This window comes from Botryllus schlosseri, chromosome 6 (genome assembly GCF_051294905.1).
Source record: "Botryllus schlosseri isolate E-star chromosome 6, Bs_hap1, whole genome shotgun sequence".
NCBI classification, from domain to species: domain Eukaryota; kingdom Metazoa; phylum Chordata; class Ascidiacea; order Stolidobranchia; family Styelidae; genus Botryllus; species Botryllus schlosseri.
Window position 1 is genome coordinate 26,518,768 of NC_137241.1, and position 19,467 is coordinate 26,538,234.

General features: G+C 42.4%; 1 protein-coding gene across 1 annotated transcript in view; it reads left to right on the forward strand.

The window, feature by feature from the left end:
- The first annotated feature begins 12,665 nt into the window (after nucleotides 1-12,665).
- LOC145440486 (uncharacterized) overlaps nucleotides 12,666-19,467 on the forward strand; it is a 243,284-nt gene continuing 236,482 nt past the window's right edge. Inside the window, exon 1 of the mRNA XM_080318104.1 lies at nucleotides 12,666-12,684. The gene's annotated coding sequence lies outside the window, so the exon portion shown is untranslated. The remainder of the gene's footprint in view (nucleotides 12,685-19,467) is intronic.

Genomic DNA, 19,467 nt, shown 5'->3' on the forward strand with positions numbered 1-19,467 from the left:
CACTCATCACTATCAAGACATACAGTCAGATATAATGATACGAATTTTCAAGTCTGATTGAAGCAAAAACAAGATCAGCGTATGACCTTATCGACAGGAGATGCTCGTTCAAACGAATCAAATAAAATCACAAATTTGTGCTGCTTAGAAGCTGATCTAATGCAACGCCGTATAGTACGTTTGCTAAGAGATGGATATTTTCAACAATATTGGTGCTTGTACTTGCATATTCTGCATATTACCCGATATCACCATACGTGATTTCGCCCGATGAGGGCTGATTTCGAACATTCGCGGCATGTAATTGTACATTAAATCTTACACTATATTCATGCCACGCGGAGACGACTATACATTAGTTTCCCGCAGTTATATTCGAGCTAGCCCGTTGTTATTTATAACTTTGATAAGCCATGTTATTTCGCTATTCCCACTAAGGATTGCGCTATTGATATGATGTTAGACAGTATCGTATTTGTGGATTAAATGTTATGAAGCTTGCGTTGTACACAAAAAAATGGGCGGTCTATATCTACGTTAAAGGGAACGGGTGCGAGTGTTGGATCAAGGTCATGTAATACCTGTATGGCCCGGGCCGGATCAGACTGGTACTGCACCGGGTCCAAGCTAACTTATATCATAAAATTGGATCACTGATCAGGCAACGGTAAATCCCACCGACCCCAAATTAAAATGAGAAAATGGGCGTCAGTATCAATAAAGTGCGAGTCGGGGTTTAATTATCACGCTTAGATTGGGTGCGCGATCTTCGAATTCTCTGTTGTATTGGAGATGGGTTCCATTGCCTAAATATCAGCTGATCTTCAGAAGTGCTGACGTACAAACTAGTATGATCAAAGCCGCATACTGCGAAACTATCAAGAATTATTTGTGTGCGAGGTGGGCTTTGAGATCGGATGTGCGGCAGTTTAGCTGGTTGGGGACGGAACATGAGATAACGATGTTGCCTGCCATATGGTTGCTACATAACGAAACTCGCGCGAAACGACTACTTCCTGACCAGAGAACTAGAGTCCTATCGATCTAAGGGAACTGAGATAAAATAAACGCACACTCAACTCATGCATCCAGCATAATTTTATAGGGAATTATTTTGCAGTTATTTATTCTTTCGAGGCAAATCAAAAGGAATGTACCCCTCGCTCCAGTAACCGGAAATATCAACTGTAAGGCGATATTATTCGTCATGAATGCTGGGGTGCTTCGTGGATCTTGGCCATATGCAAGTGGTCTGATCTTAGCATTGCGACATTGTCTCTAACGTGAACCTTGCGCGCCGTTAGTGGTGAGTGCGAACAATCTCGCATGACATGATTTACGAACAGTGCTTGGCCAAGTTATATCCTGAGAATAGCGCCAAGAAAGGCCCAGTTGTAAGATAAAAGATCCATGAACTTGTCACGCCTAAATGTAACGCAAAAAGAACAATTGCTAAGACATGTGTAGTCAATTTGTGTACCATAATCCAATTTATGAAAAGCTCGATTGCAATTTGTGCGCGAATAATGAAGCAACAGCGCCCGCTGGCGACTTAAAGAAATAGGTAAGCGATAGGGGTCCCTTTTGATAAAAAGGGGGGCTAAATGTGATTCTCAAAGTCGGCGCTTCAGCCAATTATGGGTCAACGTGGCTTGAATCGTATAGGCTATGCCTCTGACGCCTAAAAATATTGAGATCTCGGAGTTTTGGCTAGGCTTCGCATGGAAATCCGAATTGAAGAATTCTTGTGGTTAGACGTTGTTGCGTGTGGGTTACTGAGTAAGCTGGTGAAAGAAAACCTAAATAGGGTACCTACTTTGCAACCAAAAGGTAAAGTATTTCCCTGAGCGGGGAAAAGGTGATTGCAGCGAGCGAGGTAGGCTACTGCAAGGTATTGTGTTGACGCAAAATCAAAAATGGCGACCGATGTTTCTATCCAAATAAGGAGCCGAGGCCGAATCGTGACACTTAGTCATTTCTGCTCGTGCACGAAGTCGTTATAATGGGTCATTTATAATGATGAGAGAGATTAACTCGCACACGAAGCTGTGCCATTTTGGTAGCTGATAGAGCCGAAAACAATTAGTTAATGGCCGCGGATGGAGCACGAACTGTGATTCATAAAAAGATTAAAAAGAAAATAACTCATCACGAACTGGGCCCGAAACTTATAGCCAGCTCTTGGCAGGGAATTCTTTGTTTGTTTTTGAAACAGAAAGGCATATAAGCAGCCTCGAATCACCATCTATCCAGTCTGATCTGGACTCGCAACACGGAGCAGAAGGAATTGAAGCTGAAAGAACACAGGAGCAAGGCGGGCATTCTTGCACCGAGGCTACGGCAAAGATCACGGCACTGAGTGAGTACTTTATAAATATTGCTTGTCCCATGTAGCGGTAGCTAAACGAAGTTGCAGACGTGGAAGGTTGGGGTTTTGCTCGGTTTTCTACGCGCTTGAAGTAGTGCGCACCAAGTCGCCTTGTGCTTGCGCCCTGTAAAGAGAAAATTTAGTACACCAAATATGATCCCGATTGTAAAAAGCCGGCCTGTGTTTTCTTATTCGATTGTCTTTGATCGTGCTGGTCCTTTCAGTTTGAATCTGAGCCCCTGGGCTCACAGATGCGAGCGGCTTATGGTAAAAGTTTCGGGGACAGCCCGTGGGCCGTATGCACCCATGCCTATGTTTCGGACGGGCCGCGGCGGAATTTGGAAATTTCAAGTGTTGAACAAAATATTTAAAGGCCACGTACCTTTTTAAATAAAAAAGGCTGAAGTTCGCTCCAAAGTTGCTGTGGAAATCCCGGCAAGTTTCGCCATAATATGGCTCTCGAAATTACAAATTACGGTTGGCATATAGGCGATCCTGTTGGAATGTCTGAAGTACTGAGTTTTTTTTGTGTCAAACGTAAGATACTATCATAAGCAATGTTCCCTTTAAGCTGCGCGCGTGCGCGGCCGCGCACTGCTGACGAAGTCTCCGCGCACAGAAAAACGTATCCCGCGCACAAGAAAGCCGAAGTGATGACCTTTTTTTCTGTCGTTACGCACTGTTTTCCGAGGGACCGCGCCAGTGAGTTGTTGAGTGTGCGCAGACTCGTGAAAAATTAGAGGGGATATTGAGGGGCAGTATTTGATATTGAAAGCGTGTTGCCTTTGAGGATTATTTAACGCAATTTTTCAGGGAAATAGCCACAAAATGACGACTTTCAGGATTAAACGAACTTTTGCCTTGTCGGAGCACTACGATGCATATGGTAGTAGTGGATGGGAGATGATGAACTAATCTAAAGTCTTATTCACCTCTCCAAACCCAAGATACCCTATACCAGGCCTGAGCAAAGTGCGACCCGCGGGCCAAATTCGGCCAGCGGAGCTATTCTGTACCACCCGCGAAAGTTTGCTTGAAATTGAAAATATAAAACCTACTTTTTAATGTTGCTGTGTATGGACTAAAATCATAGGATGTATAAATTGAAGCTGAAATTCGTTTACTATCAAGCCCATTCGTTAACATGCCGCGATTACGCAGCCTATACGTACCTCACATGCCTAATCCAGATTCAAAGTAAAGTCAAAGTAGCAAATTATACCGTTACAATTAAAGTCACAAGAAGTAACCAAACCTTCTTCCAGGGATATCTAGACTGTGCGGCCCGCGAGAGTCTGAAGAAACTTACTAAAATATTGATAAAATGCGTACTAAAAATCGAATTAATGCGGGGACTTGATTAAACTTATTCTTAGTAGGCTATATTTCACCATGATAATCCTAAGGCAGTGGGTCTCAACCTGTGGGACCCGTGCCCCTTGAGGTCATGAAAGCATCTGAAGGGGATCGCGACGCTGAGCTCAACTGAAAAATTTTCTCGCGCTCTGCGCGATTTACTTCCAATTCATAATTATAGCTCTGTATTTTAGTATGAATTTCATATTTACAAATCTCTCATCAATAGTCGTAACCTCCCATGCCACCAAACTATCCGTTAGGTTGGCTATAGCATGCTGGTTGCGTTTTGTGATATGACGATAAGGGGGCGCGAAATCTACACATATATAGTAGAAGCGTGTTTAAAGCTAACATGGTTATGATCCCACCCCTAAAACCTCAGATAGTCGAGTTTCTAGGTCCATAGGACTTCACCGTTACCAGGCAACAGCTTCAAAGTAAAAAATCTGATATGTGCGCTGATCATTGTATGTAAAAATGTGAGAATGATAAAATTGTTCGTGTTTTTGTAAAGAGCTTGATTACAGGTGCCTAATAAACACATTAAATGGATACATCTGTGATTCATGATATACTTAACACAGTGAGTCAGTTTTGCGCTGAGCGGTTGTATTTGGTTCGTATTGTGTACGCTCACGGATTGCTTCTAGACCAACCTGTTCCACGTGAAACAATTCGCGATATAACCACTATAGTGATTCAGTGGACAGGATACCATAGTCATTTGTCCCCGCGGAATATGTAGGTCACTACACATTAAAAACACCTGTTTTCAAAACCGATCGTGGAAAATCAACAATATGCACGATATACAGTGTAATTAGTTCCACGAAATACACAATGCGCGTCCATGAAGCACCACAATGACGCTTTTCCGAAGCTCCATAGGCTGATTTTCGACTGCTAGCTAGCTCAAAATGCTGCGTTTCTGGCTTCGAAATGCAACATTCTTGACTTCCGGTATTTTACGCTTCACGAGCGAGCAATTATACTACTAACACTCTCACTCGATCAGCTTCACCTGTAAATGTGATTTCGTGAGCAGAGACAGGATTAAAATTGATAGCAATATATGCATTTCTCGATGATATTGACCGATTTGATCATGAATTATAGAAAATTTTTTGCGCTTCGCGCGTTTAGTTGGAACGCCCACTAAACGAAGACCAGACACAGATGATTAGTAGCGGGGGAAAGCGTGCAGCCCGAGGGGGGTCTGGGGGGCGAAGCCCCCCAGAAGTTCGGTTTATCACCCTATGGGGGGCCTGGTTGCGCACTGTTGTCCAAGGGCCTGCGCAGTGAGTTGGGGTATTTGCGCAGACTCGTGAAAAATTAGAGGGAACATTGATCATAAGTAATTTGGATTTTTTTGACGATTGTGGGATTCTCGTTTATGGAAACCCGTCGAATGGGGCCCACTTGGAATTGCTATATTGAATATCCCTATTAGTGATGCCGCGGCTGCGGCACCTCCGAGACTTGGTAGAGGGGCCCGCGAGAATGTCCGAATTGGAGCCTCTGGTTAGAACAGAAGGACGTGAAATTATTATTACTACACGCTTTGCGCAACATGTTGTCGCTCGATTTTTTGCTTTTAATAAGGTTACCTCTTTGTAAAAATGAAAGAACGCCTAATGTATCGAATTGAGCCGAACTGCATTTGCGATTACGAGATAGAGTGTTCCCCGCCGTTTGCGCTCACAGAAGGGCCGTCGGCTATAACCTAGGCCTGGTCGAAGCTTTCGATAATAATATGTCAAGGCGCCGAATGGTCCATCCCTTCAAACTGGCCCGCGACATAGTATCACTAGAATGCGGTCCGCCGTTTCATAATGAGATTCAATCTGCAGTGCAGCACTGCATAATAAAATGCGGCATTGCTACGGTATAATAGTAACCTACATCGTCAAAATCAATTACGTTATGCCTACACGAGTGTATGAACTGAGGATTGAAAGGGCAACTTCCCTCGAAAACACAAATATCGCCGACGCATAATCTTGTAATCGAAGATGGGTATCTCACTTTGCTTTCCTGGTACATTTAACGTCACATCTGAACAAATTTAATTTGCAACTCCAGGGGGAAAACAACTAGGCGCGTGGGAGGTTGAGAGAAAATTATGTTCACTTTCCTATACTGGAGGAGATGAAATCTAGTACTAATCACTACACTTGTACGGTGATGCGAAATTTAACTACCGAGTATTCACCCGCGTTTACGACATTCCTTCTCTACAAAATGAATTCTGACTATTCAGTGCTCTGTTTAATGCGGACGCCAATAATGACAAAATTTATACAAAGAGCATATCGCTGCATGATTTTGACAAAGAGTACGTTCTCGAAATTGGTCTTTATCCCAGCTTAACCAACAATGCAAAAGAAATTGTATCAAATTTTGGAAGCACGTACGCATATGAACAATAGTTGCGAACAATGGAATTCACGAAGAGCAAGCTAAGATCACGTATTTCTGACGTCCATTTTGAATAGGGTCTGATTCTAGTTTCATCTGACTTGTTGCCAGAAGTTGAAAACCCTTCACAGAGCAAGCTGCGTCAATTGTCACAATGATTCTGTGTTATAGAAGTGTAAATACATGTGTCTTCTGATTCGTATGATCGAGATTGCAGCAATACAGGCTAACAAACCGAAGTGAGCGTAAAATATAGTACTAAGGAAAATTCCGACCCGCCAAGTTGTACACCTGAATTTTGGCCCACGGCTAGCAAAAGGTTGCCGACCCCTGCTGTAAGGGTCATTTGACTTGATTCGAAGCATTGCGACTATGCGCTTTTAGACCAAAATTTGTTGAGTCCACCATCAAAATTTGTGCTGGACGGGGGAGGCAAAAAAGGGGTTGACCTGCAATGGCCTACATTGAGGATGTAATTTTCGGATCTTTATTTGGAAAAATAATACGACTTGTAATATGGGCCAAGTTTTCGTCCCGCTAGTTCACAATTGACTAACCTGAAAATATTTGCACACCCCTGATTGAGCTAGGTCAGGGGCAGCCAACCCGTGGCCGCGGCAAGGTTTTGAATGGCCCGCGACGTAATTTCTTAAATTAGGTATTGTGGTCAAAAACGGATCCCACAGAATGTGATGGTTATAGCTATTCTGGAACACAGTACAACTGTATAAAAAGTGCTAGTCGTTTTGAATTCAAATAAAGGGAACGCTGAAAGACAGAGAGGGTCCGAATTATATGACAATTGCTAAAGAAAAGAAAAACTGACTTATGGATGATATCAGCAGAGGTGGCCAAAGTAGTCAAGAAAGCTACTCAAGTAGAAGTAGGAGTGGCGACGGAAAAATCTACTCAAGTACAAGTAGAAGTACTTCTTCAATAAGCCACCTAAAACTACTTGAAGTAGAAGTAGAATTAACTGACTTTAAATCTACTCAAGTAAGTAAGTAGTTTTGAAAACAGTCTCAATTCGTTCGCATGGACTGTCAAAAGCTGCGAATTGAGCTATGCGGCACGTGCAGGGAGCTTGATTCGTATTGATGCATCCCAGGAGGTATCAATTTTCGACATAATAAGTATTGTTTCGCATCATGGGATGCAAATTATAGTATTGATATGAAGATGCGATACTTATCCTTTGTTTACTAGAGCATCCCGTTTTTAGAGAATATCATGGGATGACGCCCTACCCCATATTATAAGGCCCCAAGTTTAGGCGAAGAGCAATACGTAGAAAATGTATCGGATACGGTTACATCACCTTGCGTGATTATTATACGTTAATAACAAATATTGTGGATCGCAAAAGTTATATTTAGTGTAGGCTAGTTTTATTTTCGGAAAATGGAGGCATTACCACACATGTGTTTATGCTTTAACATCTATGAAAGTAAAAGTATGATACTCGCAATAAAAATGAAATACAAATACCACTTCTAAAAAGCGGATAATATATTTCCTGTATTTTGTCCACAAAGCTTAAAAGGTCATCTGCTAAAACAGGTGTAACGTTCAAAAAGGCTGGATTTTCCAGATTATCAAGACACGTAAGGGGCTGCTAGATTACAATATGATAGGTAATTGCTAGATTGCGAAACGGTAGTTTCAAATGTTGTGGTGGGCCATATTTACAGTGATGAAATATTTGATAAGGACGACAATGCGGTGTGAGAGGAACCAAGCAATCCGGTACCTAAATTACATTCACTGATACTTTCATGAAAACATATTTGTCACTCCATTACTACTATGCGCGAAGCGCAATAAAATTCCTGGGCTTTACTTGACTCTTATGAATAATAAATGTTGGTACTCCATGAAAACAGCCGCGGAATTCCTCAAGTTATCGTTCGTATTGGGGAATTAGACTACTTCTACTTGACAAACTGAAAATAGCGAAAAGTAAGTAAGTAGATCACAGAATATTACGAAGTAGAAGTAGAAGTAGAGAAAATCAGATCTACTTGAATAAGTACCAGAAGTAGAGGCAAACTACTTGAGTACTTCCAAAAAGTAGAAGTACTTCGTGACTAACCACCTCTGGATATCAGTCATATTCTGTTGTAATTCGAATGGGTGATGACTAGGTCCATTTTTATATGACCTTAAAAAATCAATTATATGACTTTATGCGAAAATCGTGTATTTTTACATGTAACCAACGTCACTCATGGAACTGACGAGTAAGACATGAACAACATAACAGTAATTTACGCATCCATTTTTATTTTAAACCACTTTTGTAGTAGTTTCATGTAGTGTGGAATGTTGGAGACTTTAAAGTTACGATTGGACGTAAAAATTACTTTAGTAAGGAAAATGAGCGCTCCACAGACGCTGATGTGGGTTGACACTTTGCAGTTTTGCATACAGCGCTGGTGAAATGTCTTGTCTTTGTAGCTCCATAATTTGTTTCACATCGTTTTGGTCCAATCGCTTCTTAATGTAATTTTTGAGCTCAAGCGGATCTTTTGCGAATTCGAGGGCATTTAGATCAGCATGAGCCTCTTTGATAGTGTACGTTACATTTTCAGTATCAAGTTTGAAATATTGTTGTAGTGGAGGCATATTTCTGTTAACTCGTCAACTTTGGCTCGTTCACTGAATCTTTGACGCTCTTTATAAAAACTCCTTCAGCTTCCCATGCGTTGACTATTTCTTTCACTTGTGGAAGTCTCTGAACTTCAAATGACGTCCCACTTCAGTGCACAGAAGTAAAACAGATTGTGTAGCAACACAATGCAATGTGTGACCTCATAATGCAATGTGTGACCTCGTAAGTCTGCGACTGTAATGTTATGTAGGCTAACCTTACAGTTTGCCTTCGTTCAATCGGAAATTGCCTTACTTTCTTAGTGCGTAATTGTTTCATTTGGCACTTTTTATTTAAAGTATACAACAATATGACTTTATAACTCAAATATGATCTAACCAGGAAAATATGACTTTATATGACTTTATAACTTTCTTAATGTACCCCATATGGATGCGGTTTTTGCGTTAAAATTGATTTCACGACTTACTGATGCATAGAAAAAGATATGACTTTAAATGGCCCTAGTGATGACATATGAAATCCTTCGCGAATATTTCCGTTTGTTCTCAAACATGCGCGGTATATATTCCTAGTCGCCATGGATGAAACAAAGAAGGCTACACCATATTAACACATTTTATCGATAGTATTCAAAACGGATCATGCTTAACGGTATTGATCCATATCTGCAGAAACCCGCTCGAATAATCAATACGAAAAGTATGTAATTCATTTACGCGAAAATTTGAGTAGGACAGTTAGTATAGTTTAATTAAAGTCCAGAGATACTAATGTCTGGAGATATAAAAGCAGGAAATGACGAGTGCTTATGCCGCGTTTAGTCAATCAGTTTTAATGATATTTTCATCATTTCAAAACACCACGAAACTGCGATCCAGGGCAGTCGTACTAACTATCCTGTCGCGTGTAGTAATTGGCTGCGACAGATTTGGCGAGACGAAAGTGTCTAGTTGAAAGTGAGCCTGACTCCAGTCAAGATTTGAATATGCCGAAAAACACTCTATTATTTCGTGTAAGCTTACATGGGCCGAACTAGGACCAAGAATTAGTGAGGATGAAAAATAATCACTAGCAGCGATAAAGTTTCCGTAGGGTATGTTGCGGCGTTGTAAATGTGTAGTATCGCAGTGCGTCAATAAATATGTGCCGTTCGCTGTGCATATTCATGCCGACAATAAGGCGGGTGCCTTTGTACCTAGATATTCCATGGGTTTGTCAGCATTTTAGAGCATTCTTGTTTAGTGTTTTTGAGGACAATTTACCTCGCTGACGTAAGATGAAACGCACTAACTCAAAAATAGCTTCAGAAATATACCCACTTGTCGCATTAAGTAATAACAAGGACAAAGTCAAATTGGATTTATTATTGGTACTGCAAGCAGGCGACTCGAACCAGGCTTGGACAACTAAATAATTCTAGTCGTCTAATCTCACGGAATTAGAGCGAAATGCCAGTAATATAATTTTAACATAATTTGGAAAAGCTGTGTAGCTCTAAATCTCATCTAATTTGGAAAAGCTGTGTAGCTCTAAATCTCATCTAATTCGGAAAAGCTGAAAATTTTCTAGTTGTCTGGGTCTGACTCGAAATGAAAATATATTTACCTATATCTGAACGTCACAAGCGCTACTATTTCGGCAAGGTCAATACACTCAATACCATTCTGATCAGGACGTCAATGCCCATGTGGAGACGCTGTAAATGGTCACGGAGCAGCGAGCCAGTTCGTTGGCTACTGTGTCCATTTTGTGTTGTGATGTATATCGGGGCCTTGTGTCGATTTTACGTCCTAGCGCTGAAGCGCCAGTATAGTTGCCGGCTATCTATCGCAAAAATCGCAAATCGCAAACAACAATGTCAACGGATTTCAAATTGCTACATCGGTACCTTTGTGGTAGACTCTGGAGAAGACCGACTAATATTCCAAAGTTTAGGGCTACTATTGTAATTAATATACATCGATACCTTGGTCACTTACTAGGATTAATAAAGAAGTATAATGTAACCGGAATTACTAGGCCTATAACATTAGGAATACTTCAGGCCAGTACTGCTAATATAAAGACCTTAGAAAAGTGACCCATGATTGAACTTATCCACACATTCGTTTTTCGAAACTGATGTGTCGATGATGGAAAATGACACTTGCCTAAAACCCGCTTTGTCCGCGTATTCACTTTATGAAGTGAATGCGCCTGACGAGCGCCATTTTGTCGCATTGCAATCATTACGTGTACGAACTATGAAAGTTTACTGTATTGGCAAAAATCAATCTGCAAAGGGGTATTTTCATGTGAGGGTTTACTATGACGTATTATTGCAACGTGACGCCTATCTTTCTTATATTGTCCAAGTACTGCATTTACCTAATCTTTGACATCTACCATCATATTGCTTTAAGATGACGCTAACATGTCTTAGATATAGGTATAAGTTATGAACATTTAATAGTAGAATAGTTGGCTGTTACTGCAGTAATTTAATAGCGAGTACTACAACTGTAGGTATTAATAAGGCGTCATTCATAACTGACCCCGCCCCTATACTAGTGTCAGGACCCTTCACCCCAACGAGACAAAAGTTTGAAAATTTGATGTGTAATGGACCATAGGACAATAGAAACATGGGTATTTAAAGACCTCTCGGGGTAAGGCATTGGAGGATATGTGAGTTCGAAATTCGCGATAAGCGTAGTCTATTGCCTATGAAGCACGATATATACGAATGAATAAAAAAGCTTAAGCACACCAATACGGGAAATTAAGGAATATAGCATGATTACAATTGGGATATTGGTTCACATATGACCATTATAAGTGAGATGGTATCATTTTGTGCTTATCTGGGACTGTGTCGTATGCATGTTAAGTGTTAGCTATACCATCAGTTTGCTTTACCAAAAATGGCGCCACCATTTTTTCATGTATGCGAGCTTTTACAGTGAGCCGGAGTATGACTGACATATGTATGCATATCTATGCCATGTATGATGTCCACATGAATTGTACACTCAGTTGTAGTATCCAATTATTGCATATAAAGACGACATCGGTGCGTCCGCTAGTTTCGGCGAACTTGTGACTCTATGCCAATGTAAATCCACCAGTCTGAAACAGAGCCCCAAACGAAGCATCCAGTAGCAGACTATATCCAGAAAACCGGACATTGACGGAGGCATTGCGGAAGGGTTTGACGTCTTTTGAGATTTAAGGGTGATGTTCCGATGTCCCTCTGAAAAATGTTGACATGCTATTGATTTGGTCGGCTGCTTGCCGCAGTTGCAAAGTATACAGAAATAAAGCAGTGCGATGAAATGGGAGCGACTGCTAGCCGAAATCGCAAAGTATACAGAGATGGAGAATCTCGATGAAATTTGCTGGAATCGCTCCATAAAGCCGATGAGCTAAAGATACAAAGAGCCAAGAACATAGAGGTATTGCATTCGGAATATCGTTACGACTAACCCTCAACAAACCCAGCGTTCTGTTGGACTTGGAATGCCCGATCTCCGAATCGACACGCAAGTACTTGATGATCCTAAGTAGTAACGACTCAAACAAGGGGTCAGTTCCTGGACTAATTGCAGTCTGATATCTGCATCTGGAAGACTGGGGAACTCTTATAAACAAGGTGGTCGGCAAATTGGTCAACTTGAACTCTGTGTGGTATTGTTTTTTTGTGGCATCTATTGGCATATTTCTTGTATATTATATGCATGTATATTGTCGGCAGGAAGCACCGTCACATTTATGGTGTAAACACACCTTGGAGTATTGAACTGTTATTAATCGTGCATGAATATGAATAGGTTAAATCTTGACTCGTGTTGTGATTGACGTATGTTTCGTGTGCAACTTAACCGAGTTTTGCATAGATACTTCATTGCTGTCTGCATGATAATTATTGGAGTATTTGGTTGTTATAAGCCAAGGGGCTTGTCTATTGTATGAATAGTTTGAGCCGCTGGACCTTCCAAGGTCACTGCTTCGTTCGATCAATCTACAACCAATGCTTCAATCAACGTCGACAAAACCGGGTTGTATAAGGGGTGTGGAAAAATGTGGAAGAGCCAGGAGATGGGGTTGAGCTCTGTGAAGTAAATCGAACCAAGTGTGGAATACTTGTATGGCAAGCGCCATGAAGCTACACTATAATCAAATGGAGGCACCAACTGGTCTTCTGGGGCTCAGCGTCATTTCTTGGCAATTTCAGTGGACGGGGGAGAGTCTGAAGACGAACACATCGATTACCTCCTTACTATCTGCGAACGCCAATCTATGAAAAGAAAAGATCGTCGAAGGATCACAACTGGGGTTTTCTGCGCCGACACGGGAAGCGTCCTCAAATTGAAAAACGTCGTAGAAACCTAATACCCGCCAAGCTGGGAGGAGCGACAACCTATAGACATGAAACTACGTGATATAGGTGACTCCTCCCACGTTGACTCCTTAGTAATAATCAATTTCAACGGACTATCGGCTCCATTTGCGATCGAGAAAGGAGACCTCTCGATATTGTAGGTCTAAAATGGATTGATCATGTACAACAATTACCAAACATAGCGACTAAATTTGAATCTCCGCCTAATGCAAACGAAGGGTTGTCTTTAGTAACGCTTCATGACGGGATCTCGTGTGATCAACGGGACGGAACCAAAGTCGGAAGCAGTCTTCGCGACACTGTAACCGATGATGGGTTGATGGAAGCTGCAAACCAGATAAGCGTCGAGCCGGCACGTTGTCTGTGTCGCCGCAGGCCGTTGCCGCTGGCGCAAGTGTCGAGTCACTGGCGCGAAATGTGTCGAGTCAGGAATCCCTGCTGGCACCAATCATAAATACGCCGATCTTACGACGGCAACTGTCTTACCTTCTTTCCCAAAAGGTCAAAAAAATATGGGAAATCCCTAGTGTTGGGTCAGGTAGCCCCTGCTGGCACTAGTCGAAAAAGTGTCGGGTCAGTTAGCACTGCTGGCAATAACTAAAGATGTGTCGAGTCAGGAATCCCTGACGGCACCAATAATGAAGACGTCGAGCGCGGAATCCCGGCTGACGTAAATAAGGACCTGCACGAGAAAACTGGTCCTGAAAGCTCTCGTGGATGCACTTGTCCGAAGAACTGTAACAATTCGGCCCAAAGGTGCATGACGACAGCCACAGTTATGAGTAATTTACCAAAAGGTTCAAACGAAGCAGCTATTGTCGGTCAACCGGATACACGCCCGGTCATGTCCGGCAAGGAGTCTGGGGATTTTAAGATGCACGTCTCCCCAGAAACGGGCCCCCGCGCGGTGACCGAATCCGCCGGCGTGACGGTAGGCGTGGGCACGCGCCGAGATCAGAGGTCAGATTGAATAGGTTGGGAATCCCCGCTGACAACGAAAAACCTCGCCCTCTCTCCACCAACACCAAAACCCCGTTCATCACGAGATTCGCATTGGGCCAATAGCTGGCCCAATTACTATGTAACCTTACGACAAGACACCAGTCCCAGCGTGAAGACGGAACCCGAAAGTCTCTGTGCACAATCGGTAGCACTGGCGAAACTGTCATACAAACCTCCTGACTTTTGGCTGGCCTAGAAAATATCGCCATTCCTGAAGGAGTCTTGACAGCCGTTTATGATCCATTTGCTTCCGAACTTGATAGCCTGCGGGGCCAACTCAGCGCCCCCCAATCCATGAAATACCAATGCGACATCGGACGTAAGGACCCATCGACTAAGCCTTTCGTTTCTGGCCCTTATAACCTGACGCGGGAGGGTCAGGCGAAAGCACTAAAGGAAGCAATAGATATAATACCTGATTTTGGAATTATTGAACAAGGTTTTGCCGAATGAAAATTGGCTATTTTTGTTGTTCATGAGAAAATAAATGAAAGACTACAAGACAAGGCGAGTCGCACTCGATAGTAGCAAGACGGACGTCAGAGGTAAACCCCCATCCCAAGAAGTGTACATGATCGCTTACTAATATCCGACGTGGGTAACTCCAGCGGCGAAAGACTATGATCCAAGCACTACAGCGCTGAAACATCTGCCACCCCTTACAATACAATGGCGGATGAAAGCGAGGCTGGTGCAAGGAAGACGATCGAAATCGATGGCTAACAAAAAGGAGGAGTATAAAACTGTCAAACCAACTGATGCGACTTATGGGAAGCAACAGTTGCAAACTCTTCGCGCGTGAAACCAAACCTACGGAATGACGAAAATCATTGGTGAAACATCCACAACAACGCGAGTGCATCCGGTTACCACTGCAGACGCTCTGCAGGACTCCAGAGATGATGACGGAATCGACATCGGGACGGACTACCAAAACCCGGACCACAACCACAAGGTAAGTACCGAAACAACTGTTTTGTATTCAACAGGAGACGGCAAAGACGACTCGTCCTCGAGCAGTGTCGAACTAATGAATACTACCTTGGAGTCAACGATGGCTGGCGCATCACCTCTGCCTGGGCAGAAAAACCAAAGGTTGGGAACACCCGAACCTGAATATTACCGACTATCAAGAACCCCCGTGGAGAAGACAACCACAGATTTCGTAGACTACAACTATACTCGATGGCTGCACGAACTGGTGATGATGGAAGGTGGATATAAGGTAAGAGGATTATCCTTGATCGATAGGATGATTATGGAGGGTGCGAATCTGATACCTATCGTGGAACCAGTGGTTGTAATAATGGTGGTAACAGGGTTGGTTGCTCTGTTGATTGTGTTATGGGTAGGTTGTATAAGGTGTCGTCGACGTAGAACCTTAAGTCGTATGAGGAACACGAGGAGACGAAACGGAACAAGTCAATGGATGGCGATAAGAGTAATACGGAACACAACGGAGAATGACTAAATCTGAAGGTAAGAATGGGTGTTTGAGATTTGGAGATAAATACGTGATTTTCATAGTTTGTTTTATGGAAGAAGTGAAGTGTGGTGTGATAAATTTGGTAATTTTAGAAGTAACATTGCGATAGGTATAAGGCGTACAAAAATAAACCGGCGGCGCATCGTATGTAATAGGTATCTAATGAAGTATTTTACGTAATGGGCGTAAACGGAAAAAACTGAAACCTCGTAATTAGAAATCTGGTGAGTCATGAAATATCAATTCGAGAGAATTATAAAAGAAAAAAAAGGTGACGTGTAAAAGTACTTAGTCAATAAAATGATCACCATGAACGGGTAATGTTGGTGTATAGTGCACTAGTTCCGAGATATCTATCATTTGAGAAAGACTCCATATTATATACGCCTAGTTAGTATAGGCATACCATATTTTCAGAACCCAAAAAGAGGGAAATTTTTTCTTGGCGTCAAGTATGGTGGTTGCAGGCAAAAAGTTGAAATAACAGACATAGAAACAGGACATTATTCGGTTCCCGTTTGAGTTTAGTCAACAAATCGCGGAAAGGTCTGAAAACCCGTTACCCACGGGACGACATGCGAGAAAGAGGTGGTTATTTGGCCGTCCTCGGAGGACAGTTGGCTTTTATTGAAAAATGAGTACAAACCCTCCTAAAAGAGGAACTGCTACTACGCTTCACCAATACCGTTTCGAAAGTTATTTACCGGGTATCGCAGTTCGCAACAGTACGAAAGGAACTGAGTGAGGTCAGGGGTGATCACACTCACAATCCGGAGCAATGCCACCGAGTTTTCTGCCGTTATGTCTGAAAACATTCCGATTTTGCATCCCGTACCGCACCGCACCACGCGGACAAGACTAGCTGTTATGAACAAGTGCAGCGGAAGATGGTGACTTGGACTCGGACTCGAACCCGCAACCCATTGGTGTTGCAGCTGTGGATCATACCACTATTACGCTGTCTCGCCACAATGCCTTTAGTTCATCAAATCTATGAATGAGAAACCTGAACCCACACCTCAACAATGGTGACATAATAGTAAATGAGATTTGGGGTATTTACTAGTGCAATTTAGCCATTCCCCATATCTCAACCTCACCCCACAGCAGTGTTGGGATGACTCGAGTCACCGTTTTCGTATGACTTAACTCGAGCCACTTTGCAAAAATGACTTGACTTGACTTGACTTGACTCGACGGTTCAGAAATGCGGGTTGACTCGTGACTCGAAACAAAATTTACGAGTCAATTTCAAGTCATCAAGTAGGCCTAATCGATGTCGACTAAATCGCGGTATCTTGTATCCGTTCGAATTATTGTTAACGATATACGCTGGCGTGACCTGCCTCGATTGTTATATCACAGATAAATTGATCGCAACTGCAGTGATCGGAGCTTGCAACTTACGTTGTCGTAAACTAGTAGTAAAGTAATATCCTAGCAATGTATCTGTTCTCTAAATTGCTCACAGTGCCCAGTGATCACCTTAAACAACCCTCTTGTATGATTTAAATCGAGCAAATATCGTTTATCGTTTATAATTGTACATCATAGATGAGTACGTGGGTAGGGTACTGCACCATATCATTTTTTGAACATTCTGAGGTTTCATATTTCATCGTGTGTTTGGCGGAAAATTCTAGGCTGGGGCTACCGCTTCTTGCGTAGTATAGCAGGTCTACGTATGCGTGAGCGATACAGCGCCTTTTGCGTGTAATCAACTCTATTCGTTTTTCGACTCAGAATGGGGACTCCATCTGTATTCAAAACAGCATAATGCAATGACTTAGGAATCATGTCTCGTACTTCGAAAATTCTACTTGACTCGACTAGTGACTTGACTCGTGACTTGAGTTGACTTGACTTGACTCGAGTCACCTTTGAAAATCGATTGACTTGAGTCAAAATGTCCGATGATTCGAAATTACTCGTGACTCGAAATTACTCGTGACTCGAAGGTAGTGATTTGATCCCAGCAGTTCCCCATAGAGGGTTAATGATCGATGATAGCGGAAAAGTAATGAAATTTTCGGAATCAGTGCCCCAAATTAGCCAGAAACAATGAAAAAACCAAGCCAAACAAAAATCCCATCCCATTTTAGTTGTTCAGTAGTGTAATATGACGATTGTTATATGTGCCAGAATCAGTGGTACCCTTCAGCACTAGCATAGCAGTATCGAATGTGTAAACATAGTGTCCTATATGATGTGGTGGACCATAGTGTCCTATATGGTGTGGAAACAAGGAAATCTCACGGCTCAGTGAAATTGGTCACATTTTCCATTTGGCTTATTATGGCAATTTGACGGTCATTTTTGACTAGCTTGTCGAGCATCAAATTTGATAAAACGGGTATCAATCGAAAGCTGCCGCTGTACTGATTACAAAAATATAAATTTTATTTCGCTCATGGCCCCGGAACCCCACAATCAGCCTCGTATTTTTCATTGGTCATATGAAGAGTGGCATAGTGACGCAACAATGGTGCCTGGCGAAATGAGAGCGTAGCTTGGGAGCAAATGAGTGACTGCGCGGCGAGAGTGAGAGTGCTCAGCTGGCGTCGCGGCAATCCTCAATGATATAGTGTTTCGAAGTAAGGGAACTGTGACATTATAGATAACTAATCCTACGTAGGTTAGTTATCTATAGTGACATCGGGCACTAGGCCGAGGCGGATCCCAGTGTAAGACACCGCATCTGCAACCGCACCTGGTCGTTCGGCATCCTCCTATATCAGGGCGCGGTCACCAACACGCGGCCCGCCAAGTCATAATCTGCGGCCCGCGACCTGATTTGAGATTTAGGAAGAAAGCTAAGAAAACCAATTTGAATGCTGAAATTAACTTCAGTTTCAACATTTTGTTGTTGTTTCAAAATAAGCTATTCTCTTGTGCCCAAACATCACTATTCGTAATTATAGCTAAAACGGCTGTGATGATGGCAACAGCATTCCATCGAGGGAGAATCAGCTGATGTGAATGGGCATATTGGCTTGCCTTGCAATGGCCCAAACACTGCCAATACCGAGACGCATAGAAAACGGCTTAGGGCAGTGGTTCCCAAACTGGGGAGCGCGCGCCCCTTGTGGGGACGCGAAAGCATCTGAAGTGGGGCGGAGATGCACTAAAATGAAAATTTTTTCGCGTTCCGCGCGATTTACCTCTGTTTCATAGTTAGTTCTATGTGTATAGTCCGGAATTCATCTTATGGAATTGTGTTATCAACAGCCATAACCTCCCATGCCATCAAACTAGCCGTTGGGATTTCTATAGCATTCTGGTTGCATTTTTGATATGACGATTTTTCAGTATCATAAAGGGGTGTGTGTCTAAAAAAGTTTGAGAACCACTGGCTTTGGGCTTCCCCACAAGATCATGCTTTACGTGGAGATGGTCTTTCAGCTAGTAACGTATCTCGCTAGTCCCAATATCGATTCCTTAGTCGCTGAAAAGCGTTTCCAAGTATCGTGCACAGCTCACAGTTCAAAATATAATTTAATTGGTGATAATGATTTTTTGTTGTATTTGTATTCCTTTAATGAAATATTATTTCTTTTGTGGTCAAATATGCCCATCGCCTATGTTAGATAGCTCACCGTTGTACTGACGTAGAGTTTTAGAACATGGTTTCCTATTTTACATCGATATCGAATTCATGCGGCCCGCGGCCTCTACGAAATTTGAAAAGTGGCCCGCGACCCGTTTTGAGTTGGCGATCCCTGTCCTATATGTTCATTACATCGCATCGTATCTTATCGCATTGTACATTGTGTGTGTTGTTCAGATGAAAATATAATCTGGCGATTATTGCCCACTAACAAAAAATATCGGCATTGTCC